We start from the raw sequence: 18,297 nt of genomic DNA on the forward strand, positions 1-18,297 counted from the left end.
GCAGCATGCTTTTTTATTCCTGTGAGAGAATATGGCTGTCAATTTTTTACAAAGACAAAATTTTCTGATCAAATTTTTCCTACATTATAAATATTAAAAGTTAATTTTAAATGTGGTTTTGGAAGTTTGTAACTTGCAAGCTATTAGACTATATGAGCCTGCCACAGTTGCATTCATGTTGGCTGAACATGACCATTCCCGGGGCAGAAATACATGACTTAATTTATAGCAGTAGATGTAGAAAAGAGAATCAATATTTTCTCATGTTACTTTCCCAGGTTCAGAATCTATTAGGGTTAAGTAAAGATAGACAGATATTAACTTTATATTCATGGGTTGTTTGCAAAGAACACTAACCTTAGAAACACAAATCATTTCTTTATGTTGGTCAGCAAGCTAGCTTCATAAAATGAGTTGTGCTTTGTGGAGTTGGTATTACTTGTTCAATTGATGAATTTTCTAGGATGCTACTAAGAGCTGATGCTTTCTTTATTTGAAGCCTCCAACTGCTAATTCATCTAGTTCATCTCATTCCATTAAAGGGATACCATCAAGGTGAACTGTTTAATCTTTAAGTGGGCTTGTTTCCAAGTATCTTTAAAATAATTAGTTCTTTTCATCTAAGTGCAATGAAGTTATGGTCAGTAATTTGAACATGATATTCTCCTGTTATCTGTTTAACTTCTATAGGATCTGAGATCACATGTTCCTTTTCTCCCAAACTTTGTCTCTTTTTGTCCTGACTAGAAACTTCTCAATATTGTCTCTCTTTTATTCACTGCTTTGGTTTTTGTTAGGTATTTTTGTTTTTGTTGGGGTTGATCTTGGTTTTTAACACCATGTTTGTCCATTTTAAATCTTTATTATTTTCTTCATTCTTTCTATTCTCCTCTTCTGGTTTCTTAAGATAGAAGAATATGTCATTATAATGGAACTTTATTTCTTTTACAAAAAAGATATTTAATGCCATAATTTTTGATGACATGGTTTTTAGCTGAATCCCACAAATGTTATTTGGTCTTTTCACTATTGTGCAATTCAAATGCTTTTTTCCCTGATAATATCTGTTTGCACTCATGAGTTACTTAGAAACCTGTTATTTAATTCTAAACTTTGGGAAATTTTTAGAGAGCTTTTATTTTGTGTATATTGTGTGTTCCTAGTAAGTGTATGTATACTATACAAATGCTGGTGCCCGAGGAGGCCAGAGGCCTTTAGAACCCCCAGAACTGAAGTTATCAGAAATTGTATACCACCTAATGTGGACACCGGAAAATAAATTTGGGTCCTCTGCAAGATCAGCAAGCACTCTTAAATACTGAGTCATCCTTTAATTCACACTGTATTTTATTAGTAATTACTAATAAATTATTATTTCACTTAAATTGGTTTTGGTTAGAAACGACTCTATATTGTCATTTTTTTTAACTGGATATAACTTACCTTATGGCCTATCATGCTTTCCATCATGATGAATATTCCCTGTGCATTTGAACGGAGTATATGTTCTACTAATACAAGACGGAATGTTGTGTTAAATGGCCACTAGGTCAAGTTGGTTAATAGTACATTCCAATTTCTATAACTGTTATGATTTTATATTTATCCTATTAATTGTTAGTCAAGCAGTGTTGGAATATCCAGCTACTATGTACTTCAGTAATTCTCAGGACTCCTAGATTTGGAATCATGAATTTTCAGTCCCATTATTAGGTCAACCATTTTTAGTATGGTTAGATCTTTTTGGAGTTGCCTCATTTATCACTGTCCAATCTCTATTTGTTCCTATCCTAAAGTATTTTTGTCTGATTTTAATATAACCACTTCAGCTTTCTTTCACCTGATTTTTTTAAAGTGTCTTGTTGGCTTCTGTACTTTTGAAATGAACCCAGCTATATCCTTAGGTTTGAAGTGAGTTTCTTGTCTACAGGATATAGAAGTCTCTTTGGATCTTTATAATTCAATATGAAAAAATTCTGAAGTTCAATTGATGTGTGTAAAACATTTACATTAGATGAGATTATTGCCATGGTTGAGGAACAAAGTAATTTTTTTCTTTCTCAACCTAAAAAATACTGTCATTATATTTAAAACACATTACATTTAATAAAAAAAATCCGCCGGGCGGTGGTGGCGCACGCCTTTAATCCCAGCACTCGGGAGGCAGAGGCAGGCGGATCTCTGTGAGTTCGAGACCAGCCTGGTCTACAAGGGCTAGCTCCAGGACAGGCTCTAAAACTGCAGAGAAACCCTGTCTCGAAAAAAAAAAAATCCGTGACTATTTACCAGATTGATATTTATTTTCTATTTCACTTTTAACCATATTTCATATTTCATTCATTTTTTGAGAATTTCATACAGTATATTTTGGGCATATTCACATATTTCCTCATTCAACTCTCCTCAGACCCAGTGTCTCCATTCTCACCTACCTACCTATCCAACCAACTCTGAGTTTTCTTTTTTAAAAAACCCCATTTATTTCCAATTGTATTGCTCAACTAATTTTGGCGTCTGTCCTGTCCTGGAATATGGTTGATTTATTAAGGGTCACATGATGATAGAAAACTGACTCTCTCTTTCACAATAGCTATTGGGTGCAAATACTCCTCACTTGCTAGTGTATTGTACGCCCACTTCCCAGATGCCACCATGGGATTTATTCTGTTGTGACTCTATACAAGTCTTGTGCAAGCTTCCAGGAAATAGCTTCATATCCATTGTCTTTTTAATTCTACTATAGATTTGTTTTGATTAGGCTATCTCTAATTTTTCTAGTTATAGCTATTTTATAAATGAATAAAATAATCACTGTGGGTTTTGTGAATTATGTTCCATTTATTAATTCATTCTTCCTATCCATGTAATCTAAGAGTACTATGGTGGTGATGAATGCTTCAGTCTTGGAATTATATATTATTATTTACATTCTTATGTTTATTGCCTGTTATACTTTAGCAAAAACACTATACGTCAAGTTGAAAAGAACAAAAACCAGGTGTAGGCATACTTGTAATCTTAGAAGTTAGAAAGCAAATACAGAAAGAATGCAAATTTGAGTCCAGCCTACACTATGTACTGAAACTACCTAGACTGAAAAAAAAGTATTCAAACATAGACTGAATGCTGTAGGAAATCCTATAGCCAGTATCCTTTAAGTTACCCACCCAAGAAACAGGAAAACAAATTGAATCATACACCAGGATTAAAAAGGGTCAGAGAGAACCCTTTAGTGACATTTTACAAAGATTAACTAAGGCTGTACAAATAGGAGTAACAGACCCGGATGCTAGATGAGTACTTATTGAATCTCTGGCTTTTGAAAATGCCAACTTAGAATGCAAAAAGGTACTTGGGCCTTTGAAGGATTTATTAGCACCTATGGATGAATGGATGCTGCATATAATGAAGATTGAGACATTTAACTATACTGAATCTTGGGAAGGAGAAATAATTTCCAAAGGAATAAGGAGACATCAAAATGCCAAATGTTTTAATTGTGGTAGAATAGGACAACTGAGAAGGGATTGTAGACAAAGGATTCCTAGGAATAATATCTCCTCTGGGAATGGCAAGAATAGGAGGACTCAGCCTTCAGGTATATGTAGAAGGTGTGGCAAAGACCAACATTGATCTAATGAATGCAGTTTAACAAAAGACAGACAAGGCAACCCAATACCATCAGAAAACTCCTTGAGGGGCCTCTTGTAGGCCTGCAAGCCAAATATGGCCCAGTCATTCCCAGTCACTGTAGAACAATCATGTCTCACTTCAACAGAACCCTAACTTATTTAAATACCATATTCTTTTTTTTTTTTTTTTTTTTTTTGGTTTTTCGAGACAGGGTTTCCCTGTAGTTTCTAGAGCCTGTCCTGGAACTAGCTCTTGTAGACCAGGCTGGCCTCGAACTCAGAGATCCGCATGCCTCTGCCTCCCGAGTGCTGGGATTAAAGGCGTGCGCCACCACCAACACCCGGCCTTAAATACCATATTCTAAAGCTCTTTGACGTGGTTGAAGATTACCTATAGCCATGTGCCTCCTATAATTTCTCTTGAACAATTGTCAATTCCTTTTCTTCTTCAGCTGTTAATTCTCTGGGACTATTCAAGTCTTTATCATCATCTAAGGATTTGTTTGTGTTAAATGAATTATTAGATCCACATAGGCATCAGATGAAGAAGGATGCTTAAAAGAAATCCCATACTAGCTCAGAATTGAGAATAATAGAGGTTTATTTATTTAGGGCTAGACTCACAAATCAATATCCTCTGCTGGAATGGAGAACAGTAACCAAGTCCTATAACCAGAAAAAAGTTCAGACATGTGTGCTTTATATCAGCATAAATACTATGAGGCCATGCCCCAGTGGGCAGGTAACTTAAAAAGCTACTGGCTGTAATATTTCCTTCAGGAACTGAATGTATAATAGCAACTTTTGATTATTCTTCTCTTTTATATTCATCTATGTATATTCTCTTTTGAACTATAATAATGCAATGTCTTGAAGATCAAAAATTAAAATGACTTCACTATTTCAGTGGGCAATTCACAGATGCTGAGCATGTTTATAGTTAAGAAATGCCATAGAGTCTTTGAACTTAAAGGGGAAGGGACTCACTAACTTCACCTTAAGTGAATATTTATTAAGAGCCTAAAGTAGAGAAATGTGGAGAAAGAGAAACACAAAAGTAACTACAGAACCAGCTCAGAGCTCAGGAAATTGCTTTCTCTTTATTTTTAGGTGCAAGAATTGCTGGTATGATACAATTAGAAAAATTCAGCTTTTTTGAGTTTGTACATCCCTTTACCCACAATGCTTATGTTTTTCATTTTCTTCTCTGCCTCTTTGTGCCAGTTTATTAACTCTTGGCTATGTCACAATCTCTCTCTCTCTCTCTCTCTCTCTCTCTCTCTCTCTCTCTCTCTCTCTCTCTCTCTGCATAGAATAATTCATTTTATAAGTTCTTGATTCAGCTTGCTAAAGTAAACTTTTTGGTTTTACTAAATTAAAATTCTCAGAACTTTTTGACTGGTTTACCTAACCATTTTTGCCTATACTTGGACAAAGGTTTTGTTCAATTGAACTGCAGAAGCTGGTATCCAGACATTAAAATAGTTATCACCCTTAATCATTTCAGCTTTCAACAGAGAGGGTCCTCTTGTATAGCATTTGGTTACCTGATTTCTTTTTTGTTTGTTTGTTTTTACATCCCAGTCAACAGTCAAAGTTTCTCCTTCTTTTCCTCTTCCCAGTTCCTCCCCAACCCCACCCACTCTGTCCCCACTATTTCTCTTCAGATATAGGCAGCTCTCTCACGGATATCAGTCAGCCATGGATATATCAAGTTGCATTGAGAGTAGGCAACTCCTCTTGTATTAAAGCTGGTTTGTGCAATCCAGTAGGAGGAATGGGCCCTAAAAGACAGCATCTCAGTCAGAGATAGCCTTTGCTTTCACTATTAAAAGTCTCACATGAACAAAAGGTTACATAACTGTAGCATATATGCAGAAGGCCTAGGACACTCCCATGCAGGCTCCCTGGATGTCCATACAGTCTCTGTAAGTGCCAATAAGCTCAGGTCAGTTGGTTTTGTGGGTTTTCTTGTGGCTCCCTTGACACCACTGGGTCCTAAAATCCTTCCTTTTACTCTTGTACAGGGTTTTATAAGATGTGCCTAATGTTTTGCCCTCGATCTCTACATATGTTTCCATCAGTCACTAGTAAAAGCAAGTCTCTCTGCTGGCAGTTGGGTTAGGTATCAGTCTAACAGTATAACAGAATATCATTGGAATCACTTCATTGACTTTTCCTTGTGTTTTTGTTTGTGGGAGATCTTTATTTTGTTTGTTTGCTTACTTGATTGCTTGATTTTGCCATTCATGTGTGGTTCTGTCCTGGGTCTTTAGGGTATCCTATCACAGGGTCCAGGCCCTCGGGGGTGAGCTACTTCTCAGGGTATGGGTCTCCAGCTGTGCCAGTCCTTAGTTTGTCACTCCCACAATTTCTGCACCATCTTTACCCAAGCACATCTTGTAGGCAGGGCAAATTGTAAGCTGAAGGGTTTGTGGCTGGGTTAGTGTCCCAGTCCCTCCCTTGGAAGTCTTGCCTGGGTACAGAAATCCAGTTCAGGGTCTGTATCCCCTATTGCTATGTCAGTGACCACTTTCCACCACTAAGAATAGGATAAAAACAGGAGGGTTGTGGACAGAAGGGCTGAGCATTTTAAGATAACAATTTCAAGATACCCTTGGAAAGAAGCTAATGTCTCAGAATATACTTGCAAGCTTGTACTTATTTTCAAAGTTAAAATAATTGAGAAAACGACAGCAAACCTTTAAATAAAGTATAAAACGGGAGACAGGGTCCATAGGTATTCTTAAGAGAAGCAACTTTTCCTTTGCCATCCAGTAACTAGCCTAATGTGTAGTGCGTAATTGACTATCAATACATTAGTGACAAGTTAGTAATAGGCAGCATATCATGCAGGTTAATCCAAGTGTCTCAATATTAACAGATATATCTATTGATGCTTTTCACTCTGTATTGTTCTTAATGAAAATATCATCAAGCAAGAAGTCCCTGGGGTTGGGGTTCTATATTATCAATAAAGAATTTGCTTCTCAAGCATAAGACATGCATTTAGAACCCTAGCACTCATGAAAAGGTTGGAGAGGTAGTACATGCTTCTAATCCCAGGACCCAGGCAGTTGGAGATAAGAGCATCTCTTGAGCTTTCTTGTTAGTCACCATAACCAAGTTGTTGAGCTTCATGTTCAGTGAGAGGCCACACCTCAAAAAGTAGAGTGGAAAGCAATTCAACAAGACATCAGACATCTTTTTCTGGCCTCCACAGATATGTGGATACACATATATACCCAAGCATGTACGTTTACAGAAAGAGAGATGGGGGGGTATGCCTACAAATGCACAGCTTTTTTATTTTTTGGTCCTTCTCAGTTGAGTGTGTATAGCATTTACACTTCAGTCCATGCAGCACCATTCTGCAACTGATCTATCTATATTGTAAAATCAGTCTCACATTCCAGTCACATCAACCTCTTTGAATATTCATGCAATTTCTTCTAGAACAGCAAAACCTTATGTTCTGGATGCATTTGCTGCTCTAAGACTAGTCCCAAATGTTTCCAGGGGTAAAAAGACAAACCCACAAGCATCTGATAGAGAACAAACTACTTAGGTTGGAATCAAATAGCTGACAACTCTTGCTCAGGGCAATATGGCCTAAAGAAAACACTGCTCTGGATTCAAGATGTTTGATCTAGTAGAGAGATTGGAAAAGTGTGGTAGCCAGCCACTTATGAAATATTTAAAACTTTTGGACTTTATATCTTATGGCAATGCAGGAATGAGATGAATTTGACCTTAAATCTCTGTATATGGCTATGAAGCAGCAAACAGACAATTAAGGAGAAAAATCTGAAGGCCAAATGTCAAAAGTAAGAGCGTTAACCCTGAGTTGTGACATTTTAAAAATGTCCTTGGCTCACATTGAACTGAAAGTGCTAATGTGGCCATTTATTTGTCTATTTATAAAGGAAAAAGCCCTGAGATTTCTTAAATGTTTGGAAATTGATCTTATTCTTGCTAAAATACAACAAGCTGCTATTTTCAGCCAAGGGTCAGAGCTAAGCATCCATTAGTTCCCATCAAAACTTCCATCTGACTATAACATCCAAAGTCAAAAATCGGCCTGCCGTATCTTCACCTTGGCAAGTAGTAATATTTTTCTTTAAGACATAAGAAAATATGCATTATAAATGGTTGACACTTAACAGGTATTGCAGTCTTTCTTCTGAGAATCTTAATGCCATGCCTGTAATCAGAAGGTGATGGGTACAGGCCTCCTATTTCTCTTCACTCTCCATCATCAACATGGTACACTGTAGTAAGGAAAAGCATTTTCAGAGGAAAGGTGATTTCCCAATGAGGTGATAAGTCACACAATGTTGGTGTTTTTTTTTTTTTTTTGGTTTTGCTTTTTTGTTTTTGTTTTCTTATTTTTGCTTTTAGTTTTTGGTCAGTTTTATACAAACTAGAGTTGTCAGGGAAGAGAACCTTAATTGATGAAATGTGTCTATCAGTTTGCCTGTTGGCCAGTTCGTAGGGCATTTTCTTTTTACTTTTTTGACTTTTTATTGATTATTGGTAGATTCACATCATGCATCAATATCCTACTCATCTTCCATACCCTTGCTTCTGCCTTTGCAACCTCCCTCTCAATCAAAATTTAAAAATAAAACCAAAAGAAAAAAATTAGAGAGTCCAAAAACAAATAAAAACAAAAAGAAACAAACATACAAAAAAAGAGAAAAATAACACAGAAGCTGTAGTGTGGCCCAGTGAGTCATGTAATACAGCCTTTAGTCCATAGATCTTTACTTGTAAGTGTTCATTGCATTGAGTCTGGTTAAATGCCTCTGGTTTCTGCTACACTATCAATAGTGGACTCACACTGGTGCTCCTCTTGGATATCCTATTGTTGCCTTGTGTCATGCAGATGCTGTAGCTTTGGATCTGCAGGCTGTGCCCCTTCACACGCCCCAGCAATTCATAGATGAGGTGGGTGTTTGGGTAGGCTACCTCACAGTCCTGATTCTGGGCCTGGGTGGTAGCTGGGTTGGTCAGTCAGCCAGCTTTCTCTCATCATCACCACCCAAGCGAGTTCTCCATCACTGCAGCAGGCAACAAGGAGTCAGACCAGTTCTTCTGCTCTCATACCCTTGGGGCCAGCTCACCCATATTCACACCAACAGGGCCAGGCAGCTATACTGTTTTGCCCAGAAAAGGTACAGGGCCTGCTCTCTGGGATTGTTGCATTTGGTGAGGGACAGGGACAGCTCTGTCATTTCCATGCCCCCAAGGTCGGCGCACCTGCCTGTAGTAAGTGGTGGAGGTGCCTGTGTAGAGCAGGCAGGGTGTACTTCCCTTGGCCTTGCCATCCCATAGCATACCAAGGAGGGATGAGAGCAGCTCTCCTGCTAGTAAGCAGTGTTTCTTCATGGCCTCAGTTTCAGTTTCTGCCTCAAAGTTCCTGTCTTAAGATTCTGCTCTGATGCCCCTTCTTGATGGACTGTACAACTGTATATTAAACCCTTTCCTCACCAAATTGATTTTGGTCACTGTATATCACCTAAATAGAAGCCAAACTAAGAAAGTCAATTTTCAGTAGAAAGGAGGACATGGCCTTAAAGTTCTCCTCGGAGCTAGAGATGCATCTCAGTGCTACATTTGCCCAGAATATGGGAGGCACATCTCAAGTACTGAAAACAAAGAACCAGTGTGGTCGTGTGTGCCTCTCATCTCAGCAGTAGCAGGAGGCTGGTTTTGAGTTCAAGACCAACATTGCATACATGCAAATACTAAGGTATCCAAGGATACACAAATGACTCTGTCTGCAAAAGGCTGGTCTTTATCCTATAGGCTTAGAAATATAATTATTAGAAGTTGGGTGTTGGGAAAAAAGACTTTACCCTGACACCAGCCAGAGGAGCTTTGCTACCGGAAAAGGAGTTTACATAATTATGACAGCTTGTCAGTCCACCTAGGAAGAGAGCTGGGAGGCCAAGCAGTGATGATGGCTGGGATCACACCTTGACCAGGACTGCTTAGCTGAGCATGCAACTTTTCCTCCATTTAAACCTAAACTTCGCAGTAATACCCTGGAGACAGAGATCACACTGAACCTCTTTGCGCCTTTGCCCAATGTGCCAAAATAGAAAAAATCCCATTTTGCTGAGAATATGGGGAAGAAAGAGATATAAAGAGAGGAGGGGAAACAGAGCCAGAGCCAAGAAAGATGGAAGAGGAGGAGCGTTGTTAAGAAATCCCTAAGCAATAGAGAAGTACAGTGTTGATAGTCTTATACAGGTGGCACTCTCTTTAGCTGGCTCAATCCTTGCACGGTGAACATAGCTTCACTCTCTCCCAAATCCTCCATTGCATGCTTTGCCTACACTTTATAACAGTGTGCCTTATTTATAATGCACACCTGCAACCATTGTTAGGGACAGAGGCTTAACAATTACACTCTCCAAGCCTGTTCATTTTTCAGTTCTTGAAATTTCCTAGATGCTGACACTGACTTTGTCTCCCGTAAATGTGTGTCAATGCCAGTACTCCTTTCTGTAACAGAGTAGTAGGCCAGCACTTCAAACGTAATGCATAAACACTTGACCTGAAGAGGGATAGCACTTCAGTATTAAGCGAGCTTCTCAGAGGATGAGAGTGTGGAGTTCTCTCTACTGTCTAAATCTCTGTAATCTTAAGAAGCTCTGACCCTCTCTTCTCTTATTTTACCAATCACTGAAAGGGGGGTCATAAGCGAATAATGTGTGGCTTCTTAAGCTTGAAGAGTCTTTGACGAGAAGCCTGGGAGCAATATACAGTACATCCATCACAGGCAAGCTACACATAATAAAATTACTATTCTCCTACAGGGGAATTTCATGACTATTTTGAATACAACTCTGTGATATTTTTGCATAGGCTTTTAAAATTTTTAAGAAAGAATCTCAACTACCTTGGCAAAAACAGTAGATTGAGGTGCAAACATTGGACTTTGGAATCACTGGGGATTTTAATAAGTTTTACCGTTAACCCCTTATGTCATAGGTAAATGAAGAAAGTTTATATAAATCTTTGATTTCAGTTAACTACTTTTTGAAGTTGGGATCATAGGTTGAGAAATAAGTGGTATAGAATATTTGAGCTGAACCCTGACACCTGCAATTCTATTCACCTGAAGGCACACAGATTGACACATACTGTTAAGCATTCCAATTAAATCCCCAAGCAAGGTGTTTCTCATAACTGTGGCAAGCTGCTATTCAAGCCTTTTTATCCCATGTCTGGTGTTGGGGGGGGGGGCGGTATGTGGCAACAACTGACTTACATGGTAACTCAATGCCCTAGCTTGAGTAGCTCTGCAGAGCCATCCCAAACCTAAATCGGGGCTCATCTCAGGCCCTGGTCCTTTAGTTTAGCCATATTGCTGAATGCTACTTCCTTTGTCTCGCACATCCCCTGTAGGCTAGGCACATCCAAAGAGCACTGACCAGCAAACCTACCCACTGCTGTCTTCCAAGAGACTGTTTCTACAGAACTTAGTCTAAGGTATCTAAGGTATCACTTATGTGAAAAGGTTTTTTTTTTTTTGTTTTGTTTTGTTTTTATTGTTTTTTTTTTGTTTTTTTTTTTTTTTTGAGACAGGGTTTCCCTGTAGTTTCTAGAACCTGTCCTGGAACTAGCTCTTGTAGATGTAGACCAGGCTGGCCTCGAACTCAGAGATCCACCTGCCTCTGCCTCCCGAGTGCTGAGATTAAAGGCGTGCGCCACCACCAGCCGGTGATGGAGGAGTGTCTATGTGTTACTTTCATTATTAATAAAGAAAACTGCCTTGGCCCTTTAAGAGAACAGAAAATTAGGTAGGCGGAGTAGACAGAACAGAATGCTGGGAAGCAGGAGTTGGGGAGATGCTTCAGGCAGTCGCCATAGGAGTCTCCATGCTGCTCCTCTCCGAGATGGACGCAGGTTAAGATCTCTTCTGGTAAGCCACACCTCGTGGTGCTACCCAGATTACTAAATATGGGTTAAAGCAAGATGTGAGAATTAGCCAATAAGAGGCTGAAACTATGGGCCAGGCAGTGTTTAAAAGAATACAGTTTCCGTGTAATTATTTCGGGTGTAAAGTTAGCCGGCAGCCGGGTGGCAGGACTCAGCCCCGCAGCTTCACACTACAGCCCGGCATGTGAAAAGGTTTGAAAGAGATGAGTAGCAAGTCAAGTGGTTTTTTTCCTAAATTGCCACTCACAGTAGACAGGGCTGAATCAGTGTGGAGCTGCAGGGAGAACATCATACCCCTTTGGAAGCTACAGTCAGCATCATATCACCATCTGAGTGTACACCATCAGTCAGGGGTTGTTATTATTGCAATAATTTTAAAGAGGGATGTTACAAATTTGCTTCTAAAACATCTAGCTATGATATATTTAAGATAAGTTATGATTAACTATGATTTTTCAACATTCTACTGACTCAGAAATTTTCATGAAGTGTTCAGTGTATCCATCAAAGTGTTTTCAAATGTAATAAAACTTTTATGAATAGTAAATTTAATAATTAATGAAGTGGCATAGGTTATGTCTTACAGACATTTAATTAAACATTTATTCATTTTGATTTTGTGGTTTCCCTTCTGGATTCTAAAGTCAATAAATTTAATTTCAAGGACTCAAATTTTATACAAAGGGCTTTGTAAACCCCCATAGGCCATTGAGCAATTCAAGGTTCTTGTAGCTGTCTCAACAGAACGCTCACACAGTTGCAAAGGATAAACCATGAGCCACTCTCCCTTTTTCATTTAGCTTTTCCTTTTAGGCTTATGGTAGGTAGGCACATTCTTGATTTTCTGAATATAAATAAACTTTTATTCTGAATTCATTTAATTTGAAAGAAAGAAGAAAAAGTCCAAGGAGGACTGTTAAAATCAAAACTAACTCAAGTTACCTAGATTAAGCTAAGGATATTTTCTTTCACACTTACAAGGAAATGTCCATTTCCTTCACATTATTATGTGTCTGTAGCTATAATCTATTTTCTGTAAGTGTCTGCTCAGACGTGACTAGTCTCCTCTCCCCAAACTGAAATGGTATTTTAAAAAGAAACCCTCAACCGTGATTCATTAGTGCTACTTAACTACTTGGATTCACAAATCTTTGTGGGATACCGTCCTCTGTCAATCTCAGAAATGAGAGCCCTACAAAAGATTTCTAGACCTCTACACACATGGAAAAAGAATAATGGCCTCTCTCCTCTCTCTCTCTCTCTCTCTCTCTCTCTCTCTCTCTCTCTCTCTCTCTCTCTGTGTGTGTGTGTGTGTGTGTGTGTGTGTGTGTGTGTGTGTCAAGATCAGCCAACCATTTATTTTTTTATTTTTCTTGCTCAATAATAAAGTAAGCAAAGTTAGCAATACAAAATACTAGCTGTATTAGGAAATCAATGGATCCTGTTTACTCAGGCTTGTAACGTTGTTGGTTCCATGAACTGGGTCCTGGGTCCTCAGTATCTAAAAACTAGGTAGATATATTCACCCTGAAATGTCTTTCACTAGAAAACAGTGTTTGCTTAACATTGTCAATATCTCAGAATGCATTTTGGATAGGACTTATTTTTACCCTAAATTTTGTTCAAGCTAAATTGCAATTCCAATTCTGATAATTAAATATCAATCATTATCTAAGTTTAATTCATGTTGGTATTATATTCATAAGTATGTAAGTATGAAATTAAATATTAGTTGTATATATGAAAGCAGTGTGGATCTACCAAATGTTTATTAAAAATACAAGCAAATGAGAGACACTGGCCCACCCTTGGTTTATTATCACATTTCAAAACTTTCCAAGTAATAGTACGCCTGTCCCAACATTAGTAGATGCTGAAAGTCTGTTTTGGTATGTGTACATTGAGATTTGCTTATTTGTAAGACAGGCCTTAGCTCATTTTTAGTAAAAGTGATAGGTTTTGCTAACTCTTTTCTTTCATGTCATGTAAGTTGTCATCTCTTCTCAACTAGTTCTTATGCAAACTTCAAGATTTCAGCATACCTATTCCTTGTAGAGGTCAATAAAATCAAGGGAAGGAAGGCACCTTGTGGCCATGATTTCATAGTCACAAAAGTGCCCTTCTGTTCTCAACATTTTATGTTTCAGATTCAACATTATTATTTGTAAAATGAATATACTTTTGGAGTTGTGTTACAGTTAGCAAAATAGTTAATGAATTTTGAGTCTCTTAGACACTGCTACATGTTTGACATGTTATCTTACGTCCATTCTTACAACACCCTGAACCATTATATTGTAATTAGTCTTCTATTTTCAGGTAAGAAAAGTGATGTAATTGAAATGACACAGGATAAGGCTGAATAACATACTTAATATGACATATGTATAGTGTATACAGCATCTTGTATCCAAAATGGTCAGTGAAGTTTAATGAATTTAAATATTTACAACTTGCGTGCATGTGCCCTGCATTACTAATACTTAGTACCTGTACTTGTCAAGGTTGTCTGAAATAAGAGAATATAGACATATAAACAGATTTGCTTCAAGAAATTGACTCAAATCTTTGAGATTTGCAGTCTACAGTACACAGGTAAAGCCCCAGGCTAAAGAGGTGTTGAACATTGTTGCTACACTCTTGAATCCCAGGACCGGAAGGTCAGGCAATGTGTCTGTACTACAGTATGGTGGAGAGTCATTTCTCCCTTGTAATCTCTCCATTTAACTAATTAGATGAGGTCTATCCTCATTAACAAGGATAATCTGTTCTACTTAAAATCCTATTTAAAGTTCACTAGATAAAATTCTCTATAATAGCATAATTAATTTTTAGTAAAGAAGTCCATATTGTCTTATCATTTATGATCTCAAAAACCAAACAATTTGTTTGCGACTCTTTTACACAGGTAGAGCATGTGAAAATGTCTTGCACATGCCTTGTGATAAAATAAATAGTAAATACATCTTGGTTGAATAAATCTTGGTTGAGTTTACCCTGGAGTCTGGATAACTCCTGAGAAGAGCACTCCCCATGCTGCTGTCCATTTATTAATGTTTCATTGCATATTCTGCCCTCTTTTGTCAGATTTTGCATTTTTCAGCATTTCTTCCCTTGATTACACAATAAAGTTATTGAAGGAATCTCTTCTGAGTCCTACTTTGAACTTCAGTTATTGAACCAAAACACTCCTGAGTGTGTCAGAGTAGACATTTGCTCGGTTGACTAAATGCTCCATAGGTCTTCATGTCTAGTTTATTCTTCTTTCCTATTAACTTCCTATACATGATATAGTCTATTCCTTGTATGAAATAAATATGGAGAAAGGAAAGACACAAGGCAAAATGTGACTCAATATCATTCATGCCTTTCAATGAGGAGGATAAATAATTAGACCATATATATTAGGTCAACCCACCCATCTGTAACATAAGAATCCTACATTTGAGTCACAGGGTGTCAATGAGGACTTTGGAACATGTAAACACTGAAACATTTTTCTCAGAGCATCATTAATAGGATTTTTTTTAAAAAAAATAAACTTACAAGGTTGAAGAGATGACTTTATCAGGAAAGTCTTTACCATGCAAGCATTGTATCCCAGAAACCACATAAAAGTGAGGCAGGGTAGCACTTGCTGTAATTCCAGAGCTGGTTATAAGGAGACTATGACATAAGGCTATGACCCCTTGAGGCTCATGAGCCAAACAACCTAGATGGATTGATGAGTTCAGGGATCAACAAGAGACCCTATCTCCAAGTTCATGTTCATGCCTTTAAAAAGTGGTGTCTTCAGAAATAGGGCCTTAGAATCAAATTGGAGAGGGTAATTGTTAGCATTGGCAATAGTCATAATATTGTGTTGGGTCTATCTATGGAATTCCTTTAGCCAATGACTCAGAAAAATATACCATTCTCCATGCTTGGGGTGGGAGGATGGTTTACTTGGTAACACATACTGTCTAGTTGGTGCTGTGCAGTGTCACAGTAAAGACTGTGACAGCATGCACAAGACATACTTGAATTCAAGTCATAGGAAATCACAACATGGAGAAGGTAAGTGGGCCACTCCTAACATATAAGTTATTTGCAATTGATACCGGCTGAGAAAGGAAGAATTAGTTTTTTTCCCCCAATGGAGTGACACTGGCTAGATCACTAACACTGGTTGGGTTTTTTTTTTTCTTTGTCTTACTGGGATTTTGTTGTTTGTTTTTGAGAAAGAGAAAAATAGACAGAGACAGAGTGAGAAAGCATGAAGTTAAGTGGGTAGTGAGGTGGAAGAATATGGGAGGATTTGAGGGAGAAAAAATATGGTCAAAATCATATCGTATGAAACTTTTTTTTCTTTTTTGGATTTTTTTTTTATTTAAAAATTTCCATCTCCTCCCTTCCTCCTCCCCCTTCCCTCCCCTCCCCTCCACCCATACTCCCCCTCCCTACCTCTCCAGGCCAAGGAGCCATCAGGGTTCCCTACTCTATGTTAAGACCAAGGTCCTCCTAACTCCCCCCAGGTCCAGGAAGGTGAGCAACCAAGCTGACAAGGCTCCGACAGAGCCCGTCCATGCAGAAGAATCAAAGCCCAGCACCATTGTCCTTGGCTTCTCAGTCAGCCTCCACCGTTGGCCACATTCAGAGAGTCCGGTTTGGTCGCATGTTCCATCAGTCCCATTCCAACTGGAGTTGATCTCCCTTTAGTTCTGTCCCACCGTCTCCATGGGTGAATGCACCCCTCACGGTCCTGACTTTCTTTCTCATGTTCTCCCTCCTTCTGCTCCTCAGCAGGACCTTGGGAGCTCAGTCCAGTGCTCCAATGTGGGGCTCAGTCACTTTCAACAATACACACACAAGACTCTGCCTCAAAAAAAAAAATAGCTGAGAACAATAAAGGAAGATGCCTGACATTTACTCTGGCCTCCTCATGTATGACTGTGTACACATACTCACATAAACACACAACACTCACACACACACACACACACACACACCCTACATTTTTATATTATACTACTTCTGAAAAGCTCCTTATTCTAGAAAGAGGACAAAAGCTAAACAGAAATAAAAGAGTATTCCATATACTGTACCTAGTGATTTCCAATACTTAATTCTTTTTTGTGTGTTTTTTCTAAGTGTATTTATTAATTTTTTTTATTGAGCTCTACATTTTTCTCTGTTCCATTCTTTAAGACTAGTTTCTAAATGAGTCTATATAATCTGGTTCCAATTTGTGTCAGAGGTCTATCTATTCTTGTTGAGGACAAAATGGGCATAGCAAGGACTCTGTATATGTGTATGTGGTATATGGAATGATGTTGAGGGGGGATGAGATTTTGTATGTGTGTGTGCATGTGTTTTCACTTTCAGTATATATGGTATGTGTGTGGTGTATGCATGTATGGTGTGTATATGATCAGTATGTGTATGTGTGTGGTGTGTAGTATATATGTGGTTTGTGTGGCATATATATGAGGGTATGGGGTGGGTATGTGTGGTGTTTGTGTGTGTTTGTGTGTGTGTGTGTATTTGTGTTGAATGGTAAGGGATGCATTTGAGTACATATAAGTTTCCATCTCTTCTTTCTTGGGAATGTTTCTGAAAATATGACCATAACTGGTGTTTAGGTATATAGTTAGTATTTTAAAAGATATTCTGAATACTAGCCTTAACTAAAAACCTTGGTATGTTTTAGCTTTTTAAACTGGATTGGATGCTTAGCACATTGTTTCACCTACACAGTAAAGGCAAATATAATTCTCAACCTAGATTTATTTTGAAGCCTTTATAGATCCCAAAAGTGTGTATCAAAGTTCTTCCTCTCAGGCTAGACCTGAAAATTAAGTCACAATGTTTATTGCTTTTACAAAACAAAACAAAAAGACTACAACTTTTCAATAAAGAATGTATAGTAATACACATTTGTTTCCTTCTTAGAATGTGCAAAATAGGAAGGGGTTTGGACAAAGTTGAATAGATCAACTGGAGCTGGGAATGATTTGTGCCACTGTAGGTACCTATGCTCACATTAATTATGGGAAGAGGAACATGTACTTGTTCATCACAATCTCGTACACACATTTTTCTGATGGAATCAAAGCCGAGGAGCATATTATCCTTTGTAGAAGCTCAGAGCACTTATGTTAAACTGGCTTTATGAAAATCACCTTGATTTGCTCCCTGACAAGTTGGCATCTTTGAATTGCATAAATTGCTCCTCCAACCCTTGTGTAAATCTAGATAATCAAGTGAAGCCAAGACAGAATCTACCTAATTTAAGTCAAGATTTACTCATGAAAAAAATAAAATTCTGTAAATTATGATGCACAGCTGGTCCCCTATGCTCTGCTGAAACTGAAATACATGGCTGCTCCCTCAAGGACTTCATCTTCAGAAGAAGCTACGAGGAAAATGATCTACAATAAAGTGTTGGCTTATTTTATGCTGTATTCCATGGCAGACAATAGGGAGAAAAGCTATGCTTTTCTTTTAATTTTATGGTTTCTTTTTCTCCTCTGGTGAAATAATAAGTGCTGATGACCCTCTACCTGCCAGTACACAATAGCTGAATGATTGAATCTGGTTCTGCTGGAACAAACTCATTTCTGTATTCCTTTTTCAATACTACTAAGCCAAGTTCTGGCTAGTACCTGGACTTTCTATATTAAACCAAAACCTATACACAGTTCTTTTACATTTAAACCCTAGCCTTCATAAA

The sequence above is a fragment of the Arvicola amphibius genome, chromosome 6 (genome assembly GCF_903992535.2).
Source record: "Arvicola amphibius chromosome 6, mArvAmp1.2, whole genome shotgun sequence".
Taxonomy (NCBI): Eukaryota; Metazoa; Chordata; class Mammalia; order Rodentia; family Cricetidae; genus Arvicola; species Arvicola amphibius.